Here is an 11,740-nt window from a genome sequence, read left to right as displayed (position 1 = left end):
TCAAATGTAGTGTCAGCAATTGGGGTTGGTTCTAATAGCAGCAACAAGCCTGCACTATTATACCTGATGGGGTGTCCAGATAGCAACTGATGTAGGGGTGCTACCTATGGCAGCTGGTGTCTAGAGAAAGGGGCAGAAATCCTAAATACACACACACACACACACACACACACACACACACACACACACACACACACCATTAGTGGATGGCACAAAGCAAACTCTAACAATGTTACACATTTACACATACACACACTTATACATACACACATATGTATGCACATACATACATACATACATACATACATACATAAATACATACATACATACATACATACATTTAAACAGACAGAAAACCAGATATTATTGGATGAATGGAACAAAGTTCCACCTAGCAGGTTCCAGCAATTTTGCGTATGCTCACAAACACACATACACATACACACAAATACACACACACACACACACATATATATATAACACAAATATATATTACACAAATATACATATATATATATTACACAAATATATTTATGTTACACAAATATATATATATATATATATATATATATATATATATATATTACACCTTTGGTGGATGTAACAAATTCCAATGAACTGATTCTAACAACTTTATTTTTTTCCGTTATCCCTCCTATACACTCTATGAAAAAGTTTTCTAAGAAGCAAATTACCTCATAACCACAAGTTAAATATTCTCTAAAAACAAACACCATAAAAATATACCCCTCAGAAACAGATTACAATCATTATATTAAAAGAAATAACAATTGATTGTTGTGTTGAAACTTACAGCTATCTCTCATCCATCTTCCTTTCCACAAACTCATGTAATCCCAAAGTAGTGATGCTATTGTCAATGACTAAAAAGGTGAAACAAGCCAAGTCTATACTAGTAAGTTTCTCCAGACCTGTAGCTGACAACAATTTGTATTTACTAAGAATAGATCATCTATTTATGTCTTATTTTTTGAACTCTTGTAATTGGGTAATTATCTGTTATCTGTTTTTATTTACTCTTTATTCATAATCCTGTCTTTTCATGGTACACATAAAAACTTATAGCCACATCATGAGATAATAAGATCCAAGAATGCAAGCTTAACCTAGAATGATTGTTTTCTTTAACTTGTCCCAAGTCTATTTTTCTTGCTACTATAATTATGTGCTTGAAACTCATGAAAGCTCATTATACTCCTTTTCTCCCTTTTGCATTTTTTGGTATTCTATGATGAGTGGACAAATTCTATCCTTGATCCTAGTTTTAAACCCCTGTCAATTACCCTAACTTCCCAAAATTATTTAAATCAAACTAACTTCCTAAAATTACTTAAATCAAAACAGGAATCCCATAATTCACCTAATAGCTTTATCTCAAGAATGTTCACTTTCTACTTGATCTGCAGGAAACTTGTCCAAGAGTGGGCAATCACCAAGAAAGTAATAACGCCAAGCTATAAGTAGTGAGGGTCTCCCAATGTCCAATCACATCACGCAAGATTAATGAGGACTATAGATTGTTTGAAGAATATGACAAACATGAGAAGGCACATATATAATAAGAAGCAAGCCTGGATAGAAGCCCCTTGGGTTGTGCCTCTCCAAGATACATCCATTGAAGCCAAGCAAAAATGGTGGATTGCCTTTATTAGAAGCTCACTAGCCCACTGCAACTCTTTCTACATAGCTTCTTCCATCTGGAAAAAGCAAGCCCTGAATGCAGGGTTGATTAGGGATTATATTCCTGCTCTGTTATCTCTGAATAGAATTTTGAGACCTCAACTGCAAGATTTTCTTAAAGATATCATGATCCAGCAAGGATATCTCCTTTCCTTTCCTTCCCTTTCCTCTCCTATCCTCCCCTCCCCTCCCCTCCCCTCCCCTCCCCTCCCCTCTCCTCTCCTCTCCTCTCCTTTATTTTCATTTATAAAAACAAAGAGTTTACTCAGAATCAAGGTATTTTGAAAGCACCTCCCAAAAACTCTATATCTGACACAATGTGATTAACTTCACTTCTCTATTGACAAAATTAAGAGTCGTTTACTAAGTAGCAGATTAGTTAACTTTTGCAGCATATTTTACCTAAATATGTAGGGCTGACATAATGTTAACTTTTTTTTAGAAGAAATATATATATATATATAGACATTTCAAGGAGACGCATTGTTTCTCAAGCTCCTTCTTCCAAAAAAATTCCTGCTGAAACAGTTATTGAAAATCCTTTTTATTAAAAAAAAAAGCAAGAAAAGTGAGATTTTTCTCAGTCCTGTATTAATATATACAACTTTTTTTGCAGCTGACGTTATTATTCAGTGTTGACATTTTCAGCGTGGGAACCCAGTGATGTTTTGTTAGAATTCATTTTAGCATGACTTGGCCTTTGCTTTCTGTGATATGCTGTCAGCGGGTACGAACACACCTACAGAATTTCTGGCTGTTAAGAGACAAGAAGAAAAATATGCATTTTCGAATTTTACTATAAAAGAACTTTTAAAGAGTTCTGTTGCGTCGGGGTGGCACTGCTTTAAAACACACGACATTTGAGTAGTTTATTCCCAACACCTTTGAAGCATCCTACCTATAAACGTTTGTGAATACACATAAATGGCTATAAAATCTAGAAACACTCTAGTTCCTAAGTTATTTTGGAATTTTCACTAAATGATCTGAAATATATCCAGTTTCTTTCTACTATCCATCAAACAAAAGTATATTTGCCTCAAATTACTAATAAAAACTGAATATTTGAATAAAACATTGATTGCTATCTTGTAAGATTCAGATGCTCCCGGTTCTAAAACAACTGATTTATATATGCAAACCACACTGTCTTTTAAATATAATTATTAATAGACTTCTAGTCTTGTAAGGTACCTCAAGAAAATCAAATCACCATAAGCCTTTGATAAATATTATTTTTTGTTGGAGAAAATCATTGCAAAGAAAAAATTCCTACTTTGCCAGGGAAAAATTATAGGGTAGATACATAATGCAATGACAGCATCAACAAATTTATATTTAATATTGTGGATAAATATATTTCTGGCATCTTTTGTATTTTAGTTCTGATAGATTATTTTTAACACCATGGGTAGAGTTTTGGTGATGTTTATAAGGAATGATTTACAGAAACAAATGTTTTAAGGATTGAGAACTGCTCATCATCAACGGCAACAAAAAGCATCAGGGCACTAGAGGCAACCGAGTGGGAACACGTGTAAAGTCCTGTGTGATAATCTGACTTTCATTTCCAATACCACATGGTAGATGGGGGAAAGTGATTCCTGAAAATTTCCCTACGTGCACTGTGTCATACTATAACTCATATTCACATACAATAAATAAATAGAATGGCTTAAACCTAGAAAAAGTAAGAGGGAGATGATGTAATTGTATTATTGTATTATTGTAATCTAAATAATAAAAAAAATAGAGAATGAGAGATGTTACACAAGCAACATATCCTACTATGTGACCAAAGAAGTCAGATATTTTCTGCCTCTGACAATGAAACAAGACAGTAAACACAGGATGGTATTCATATATTAAGTTCGGGTGATTATGGTTGAATCACTCACAAGGGCTGTTATTGTTAGACAAAGTTATTGATCAAGTTCTGGTATCTATGCAAACTCGCTTTGGTAAATGGGACCAATGATACCATAACTCAAAGAAATACTAGGTAGAAAAAGGCACTAATGGAGATACGAGGGAAATTATGCTCAGGAGTTGGTTTGAAGGAAGAATAACATTTATGCTTAATATAAAAGGAGAACCTTTTTCCTAACAGTATTCTACAAGACCTAAGAACAATCACAGGAAATTTTGTAATGATTAAACATGACTGTGTCTAAGGAATTATGCTTTAGCAAGAATAAGAATGTATAAAGGAAGTCAATGCATGTGTTGAGGTGTGAAACTCTTGTCTTCCTCCTCTTTCTCTTCCAAATAATTCACCTTAAGCAACTTCAGAATACAAAGAGAGAGTTGGCTATGATACTTCTGTAGTGTCTGTGTGGTGGTTGACAGTATTGTTGCTGCCCTACCATGGTAGAAATCCTCTGGATTATTCTACAAATGAGATTTTCATTGTGTTTATTCCTTCATAAATATCAAACTTAATTAGAATGACCAGAGCACCCTTCCACACTGTGAGTTATACCAGTTAGTGTTGTACATTCACGTATATCCCCTGAGAAATTAGGGTCAATAGAACTGAGGTAGGTCATTTGGTTATATGTCCAAGAGAGATATGTAAACTGCTTTATAACATACTTGCCAAGATAAATATAGCTTTTTTTTTTTGGTTTTTTTTTTCGGAGCTGGGGACCGAACCCAGGGCCTTGCGCTTCCTAGGCAAGCGCTCTACCACTGAGCTAAATCCCCAACCCCATAAATATAGCTTTTTAAGTTTGTTATTCTCCAACTATTTTTGGTTTTGTTTTAATTTATTCTATATTTTTTTTACAGTCCAGACTTTATCTCCCTCCTGGTCTACCCTCTAACAGTTCCATCCCACACCTCCTCCTCCCATCACCAGGGAGATATCCCCACCACCCATGACCACCCCCACTCCCTGGGGCGTCGAGTCTCTTGAGGGTTAGCTGCATCTTCTCTGCTTGAGTCCAGACACGGCTGTGTATGTGTTGGTAGCTTCATATCAGCTGTTGTATGCTGCCCGGTGGGAAGCTCAGTGCCTGAGAGATCTTGAGGGTTCAGGTTAGTTGAGACTCCACCCTCCTCCTCAGCTTCCTTCAATTTTCTCTAATTCAACCACAGGGTTCACCAGCTTTTGTCAATTTGTTGGGTGTAAATATCTGCATCTGCCTCTTTCAGCTGCTTGTTGGTTCTTTCAGAGGGCATTCATGATAGCTCCCTTTGGTAAGCATCAGTAATAGTGTCAGACCTTGGGCTTTTCCTCAAGATTTTATCCATTTTTGTCCCTGCATTTCTCTCAGACAGGAACAATTATGGGTCAGAGTTTTTGACTGTGGGATGGCAACCCCATCTCGCCATTTGATGCCCTGTCTTTCTACTGGTGGTGGGTTCTACAAGTTTACTCTCCCCACTGTAGGACATTTCTTCTAGGGTCCCTCCCTTTGAGTCCTAAGAGTCTCTCACCTCCCAAATGTCTGGTACACTCTGGAGGTTCCTCCTCCTCCTACCTCCCGAGCTTGCCTGTTTCCATTCTTTCTGCTGGCCTTCGGGGCTTCAGTCTTATTCCCCCCACTCAAAACCTAATCATGTTTCCCTCTTTCTTTCCCTGTCCCCTTTTCCAGCCAGGTTTCTCACTCCCTCACCCCTATCCCCACCCACGATTGCTTTTTGCTTCCTCCCAAGTGGGGTTGAGATGTCTTCATTGGGCCCTTCCACTTGTCAACATTCTTGAATTCTGTGAATTGTATTCCGGGTATTCTGGACATTTTTGACTAATATTGACTTATTAGTGAGTATATACCATGCCTCTCCTCTTGGGTCTCAGATACCTTACTCAGGTATCCATTTACCTGCAAAACTCATGATGTCCTTGTTCTTAATATCTGAGTAGTATTCTATTGTGTAAATGAGTCACATTTTCTGTGTCCATTCTTCTGTTGTGGGACATCAGGCTTGTTTCCAGCTTCTGGCTATCACAAATAAGGCTTCTATGAATGTTGTGGAACATATGCCCCTGTGGCATGGTAGGGCATTGTTTGATTATATGTCCAAGACAGGTATAGCTTCATCTTCAGATAGATCCATTTCCAGTTTTCTGAGGAACATCCAGATTGATTACCAAAGTGGTTGTACCAGTTTGCAGTCGTACCAGCAATGGGGGAGTGTTCCCCTTTCTCCATATCCTCACCAATATGTGCTATTGCCTGAGGTTTTATCTTTGCCATTCCGGTTGTTGGAAGGTGGAATCTCAGAGTTTTTTTTTTATTTGCATTTCCCTGATCACTATGGACTTTGAACATTTCATTAAGTGCCTCTCAGCCATTTGAGATTCTTCAGATTGAGGAAAAAACTATACTAACCCAACATCTACTAGAGGACTAATATCCAAAATATATAATGAATTCAAGAAGCTAACCACCAAGAAACCAAACAAACCAATCAAAAACTGGGGTATAGAAGTAAACAGAGAATTCATAACAGAAGTATTATTCAACTTTTAACAATAAACATCCAGTGTGGAGTTCAGCATCTTGAAAAGGCCTGACAGTTAAAAAATACTACTAAATGAACACATATTATTTTGGATTACTTTCTTATTACTGTACTATGGTACAGTAGATTGATTTGGGTCATATTATTCTATGGTATTGTTGAGGTTACTATTAAAACTACTACATACTTGTTTTGCCAAATGAATTTTAACAACAAAATTACATGTGTATTTTAATACAAGCGTCAGCCTTAGAAAAAAGTAATACACAAAGTAAGAAAAAAGGCCTAAAGAAAATACTTCATTGGTAAAATGAAAACTGAGTTTGGGGCTATGGGCTATTTTGAGAGCCATTTTGTCTGCTTCTGTGAAAGTTTCTTTGTCAAGCAGAGTCATGTCAGGCCAGGGTCTGATGAAAGATTTCCTAGCCTGCTGATATATGAAACTATAAGAGGGGATAAACTTGAAACTCAAGACAAGGGGGTAAATGTTCAGATAATTTTGTAGGAAAGTGCAGGAAAAGATAGGGAGGCCTCCGTATGCGTATAGATAGCAAATGTTTATCAGCCCTTTACCCTGCTACCTTGTGACTTCATTTCCCATGATGCTATAAAGTATATAAAGCTTATAAGAATTAAACTCGGATGCTGCAGTACTGGCTGGACAGTATTCCTGATTTCTAACTTTTGTCTCGGATTCTTTTCCATCTTCCCTATAGTCATCCTCACTTCTCCCTCAGAGGACTGTTCTACCTGATACTGGCCTGACTGGTACAAGGCAGTGATATTAGCATTGAGGAAGAAGGCACAGGCAGATCTCTGGGATCCCAGGGATGTCAATAGAGTTTCCTTGACCAACTTCTGTCCAGGGAAAAATATTGTCTCAGTCCAACAAAGTAGAAACCATCTGAGGTCAGCAGAGAACTCTGATGTCTGACTCCCAGCACAAGTAAAAATAGGGACACTTGCACACACTCAATCACATGAATATATACAAATGAAAAGGTTTCAAAGACAGAAACATAATTCTTGAATTAAATATTTTTATATATCTGTACCATATAGCCATAACCTGTGAGTTTTCTATCAAATTCATTTTGGAAAAATATTAGAAAAATTTAAAGTGGAGGCTGAGTTCATTCTCAAAATCATTATAATTTAATTGCCAAAATGTGCACTTTCTTGAAATATTCTTCAAAAGTGTTCTTATATTCCAAACTTTCTTTTTTTTTAAAGATTTATTTATTTATTATATATAAGTACACTGTAGCTGTCTTCAGATACACCAGAAGAGGACATTGGATCTCTTTACAGATGGTTGTGAGCCACCATGTAGTTGCTGGGAATTGAACTCATGACCTCTGGAAGAGCAGTCGGAGCTCTTAACCGCTGAGCCATCTCTCCAGCCCTATTCCAAACTTCCTTAATAACATTCATAAATGTCAGTAAAAATGAATCTAGCAATATGAAATGGATATGTTGTTTATCATTTTTCTCTATTCCTGACATGTTAAGCATGCCATGTTTTGCTTATTTCAGCTAATTCACTTAATGAATGTTGGATAAATATTTCAGATCTGAAAATCTCCCTTGTGTGTGTGTGTGTGTGTGTGTGTGTGTGTGTGTGTTACGCATGACCTAATGCCATCCCCATTTCTAAGTGTCAGCTCTCATTACCTAGAAATACACGTTGCTTGAACCCTCAGTATTCACATCCAGCAGAATTCTCAAAGAGCTCTCTCCCAGGCAACACACAGTCAGGGAATCCATCCAAGGACAAGAGGCAGTAGAAGAAGATAAGGAGCAAAACACCAAACCAGAGAGACAGAAAAAGATATTATCACCGAGAATTGGAATCCTCCTAAACTCAGATGCCTAACACCTGTATAAAATAATCACTGACAATCAGGACAATACATATCCATTAGAATTCAGCAAAACTACCACAATAGTTCCTCAGAATTGCTGGAGCACAAGATAAAGACCTTAAAATAGCCTTAATGAATATGATAGATGTTTCAAAGAGGAAATTCATAAATCTCTTAAAGAAATCCTATATGCAAACAAGGGAATGAATAAAACAGTCTAAGACTTGAAAGCAGAAATAGAATGAAAATAGAAAACCCCAACTGAAGGAAATCTGAAAGTGAAAAATGTAGGGATTTGAGCAACACTCTCAGATGTATACTTCACCAATAACATACAAAGGAAGAAGAAAGAATATAAGGATCTGAAAACACAATAGAACAAAGAGATACCTTGGTCGAAGAAATCTTGGTGCAAAACACCTAGGATATTTGCTGTGTTACCAACTAGGCAGCATACACCAGCTGATATGAGGTCCAACATATATACAGCAAAGAACTGCTGGGTCTGGGTTCTGTCAGAAAAGATGCACCAAACCCCCAAGAGACTGGTGGCCCCAGAGAGTTGGAAAGTCTGGTGGAGTGCTGGGGGTAGAGGGGAGCATCCTCTGGAGACAGGGTGAAGAGGTGTGGGATGTAGAAATTTCAGAGAGTAAATCTTGAGGAAAATAAAAGTCAGAGGGCAAAATAAAAATTAAATAAAATTTGAAAAAGAGAAAATCTGATAATATGTATAGGAGAATATGAAGAGACCTAGGAAAAGGCACAGAATATTTTAACAAACTCATAGAGTAAACATTTCTTAACCTAAAGAATGAGATTCTTATCAAAGTATTCTAATCAAACAGAACATAAAATGATAAGAAAAGCAGTTCCCCATGGCACATGATAATCAAAACACTAAACATACAGAACACAGAAAAATATTAAGAGCTACAAAGGAGCATATTAGAAAAGGACATTTAGTCACACAAAACAAGCATTAAAGATGTATTCACACAAAGATTCGGGATGTGGGAAGACATGGTAAGAATACAACTTTCTGCAATGCAACAGCAGAATTAGTAGGATCTCAGCCTTTGACATTTTGGTCCTTCAGACCTTATATCCATTGTTGTTTAAGCCATATAACCTGTGCTATTTTGTCATGGAAATTAAAGCAAACCAATACAGCGAAGCACTGTGGCTTTGTAGACAAATTTTATATTATGGGGATTAAGGAGTTCACATCATTAACATTTTCTATTGAAAAATTTGGAATCTAATTTGAAATTACAGTGGGGTACAAAGGCAGTAATTGAGAAGATAGCAAAGATGTGGAAGGCTCAACATACCAAGACAGATGGAAGATTTCTAGTATTTGAGGGATTAAGAATTATTTAATATTTTTAAGTTATTTCTGCAATTTAGTTGGTGAATAAACGCCTCAGACATGGATATGGCTTAAGGTTTGATGCCATGGGACAAATTTTGAATGAATAATAAAAGTAAACATTTTTAAATGTTACATGACTTCTTCATTTTTGAGAAAGAGAACAAAAACTATGTACTGTGAAATATTTTTGTCTTTCGAAGTGATTTTATTCAGTAATAAGTAGTTTGTAGGACGATGTCATCACACAGGTATAGGGAGGTACAAGATAGAATGAGGCCTGTCATTGGATGAGAAGGAAGGATGGGTGGGAGAAGACTTTTAGAGAGAGCAGGAGACTGAAGCAAGGCAAAAGAAGCTGCGGTGAGAATATGGAGGCTGATGTTAAGATTCCTCTCTGCTGCCGGCCCGCAGCAGCTCTCTGCCCCCAGACCCTGTGAGAGAGAGACCCAACCGCCTGGTCAGGTGGGCACTCCTGAGGCTGCAGAGCGGAAGAGACCACCAACACTGCTCACCCCTGCCCACATCCCTGGCCCAAGAGGAAACTGTATAAGGCCTCTGGGCTCCCGTGGGGGACGGCCCAGGAGCGGCAGGACCCCTGCCTGAGACACCGCTGGAATCTGAAGGAAACAGACCTGATAAACAGTTCTCTGCACCCAAATCCCGTGGGAGGGAGAGCTGAACCTTCAGAGAGGCAGACAAGCCTGGGAAACCAGAAGAGTCTGCTCTCTGCACACACATCTCGGACGCCAGAGGAAAAAGCCAAAGACCATCTGGAACCCTGGTGCACTGAAGCTCCCGGAAACGGCAGCACAGGTCTTCCTGGTTGCTGCCGCTGCAGAGAGCCCGTGGGCAGCACCCCACGAGCGAACTTGAGCCCCGGGACCACAGGTAAGACCAACTTTTCTGCTGCAAGAAAGCTGCCTGGTGAGCTTGGGACACACGGAAGCAGAATTCCTCTAGGACCAGGCACATTCTATGTTTACCGGAAGTCCCACACCCGCGGATCCCGGCCCGCAGCAGCTCTCTGCCCCCAGACCCTGTGAGAGAGAGACCCAACCGCCTGGTCAGGTGGGCACTCCTGAGGCTGCAGAGCAGAAGAGACCACCAACACTGCTCACCCCTGCCCACATCCCTGGCCCAAGAGGAAACTGTATAAGGCCTCTGGGCTCCCGTGGGGGACGGCCCAGGAGCGGCAGGACCCCTGCCTGAGACACCGCTGGAACCTGAAGGAAACAGACCTGATAAACAGTTCTCTGCACCCAAATCCCGTGGGAGGGAGAGCTGAACCTTCAGAGAGGCAGACAAGTCTGGGAAACCAGAAGAGTCTGCTCTCTGCACACACATCTCAGACGCCAGAGGAAAAAGCCAAAGACCATCTGGAACCCTGGTGCACTGAAGCTCCCAGAAACGGCAGCACAAGTCTTCCTGGTTGCTGCCGCTGCAGAGAGCCCGTGGGCAGCACCCCACGAGCGAACTTGAGCCTCGGGACCACAGGTAAGAACAAATTTTCTGCTGCAAGAAAGCTGCCTGGTGAACTCAAGACACAGGCCCACAGGAACAGCTGAAGACCTGTAGAGAGGAAAAACTACACGCCCGAAAGCAGAACACTCTGTCCCCATAACTGACTGAAAGAGAGGAAAACAGGTCTACAGCACTCCTGACACACAGGCTTATAGGACAGTCTAGCCACTGTCAGAAATAGCAGAACAAAGTAACACTAGAGATAATCTGATGGCGAGAGGCAAGCGCAGGAACCCAAGCAACAGAAACCAAGACTACATGGCACCATCGGAGCCCAATTCTCCCATCAAAACAAACATGGAATATCCAAACACACCAGAAAAGCAAGATCTAGTTTCAAAATCATTTTTGATCATGATGCTGGAGGACTTAAAGAAAGACGTGAGGAACTCCCTTAGAGAACAAGTAGAAGCCTACAGAGAGGAATCGCAAAAATGCCTGAAAGAATCGCAAAAATCCCTGAAAGAATTCCAGGAAAAGATAAATAAAGAAGTAGAAGCCCATAGAGAGGAGACACAAAAATCCCTGAAAGAATTCCAGGAAAAAATAAATAAACAAGTAGAAGCCCATAGAGAGGAGACACAAAAATCCCTGAAAGAATTCCAGGAAAACACAATCAAACAGTTGAAGGAATTAAAAATGGAAATAGAAGCAATCAAGAAAGAACACATGGAAACAACCCTGGATATAGAAAACCAAAAGAAGAGACAAGGAGCTGTAGATACAAGCTTCACCAACAGAATACAAGAGATGGAAGAGAGAATCTCAGGAGCAGAAGATTCCATAGAAATCATGACTCAACTGTCAAAGA

General features: G+C 39.2%; 1 long non-coding RNA gene across 1 annotated transcript in view; it reads right to left on the bottom strand.

Moving 5' to 3' along the window:
• Positions 1-2,229: 2,229 nt before the first annotated feature.
• LOC103693547 (uncharacterized) overlaps positions 2,230-11,740 on the bottom strand; it is a 30,948-nt gene continuing 21,437 nt past the window's right edge. Inside the window, exon 3 of the long non-coding RNA XR_015633039.1 lies at positions 2,230-2,455. This is a non-coding gene — a long non-coding RNA (uncharacterized LOC103693547). The remainder of the gene's footprint in view (positions 2,456-11,740) is intronic.

The sequence above is a fragment of the Rattus norvegicus genome, chromosome 11 (assembly GCF_021556685.1).
Source record: "Rattus norvegicus strain SHRSP/BbbUtx chromosome 11, alternate assembly SHRSP_T2T, whole genome shotgun sequence".
Lineage (NCBI taxonomy): Eukaryota > Metazoa > Chordata > Mammalia > Rodentia > Muridae > Rattus > Rattus norvegicus.
Note: the sequence above shows the minus strand (reverse complement) of the source record. Positions and strands in the feature narration are given on the sequence as shown.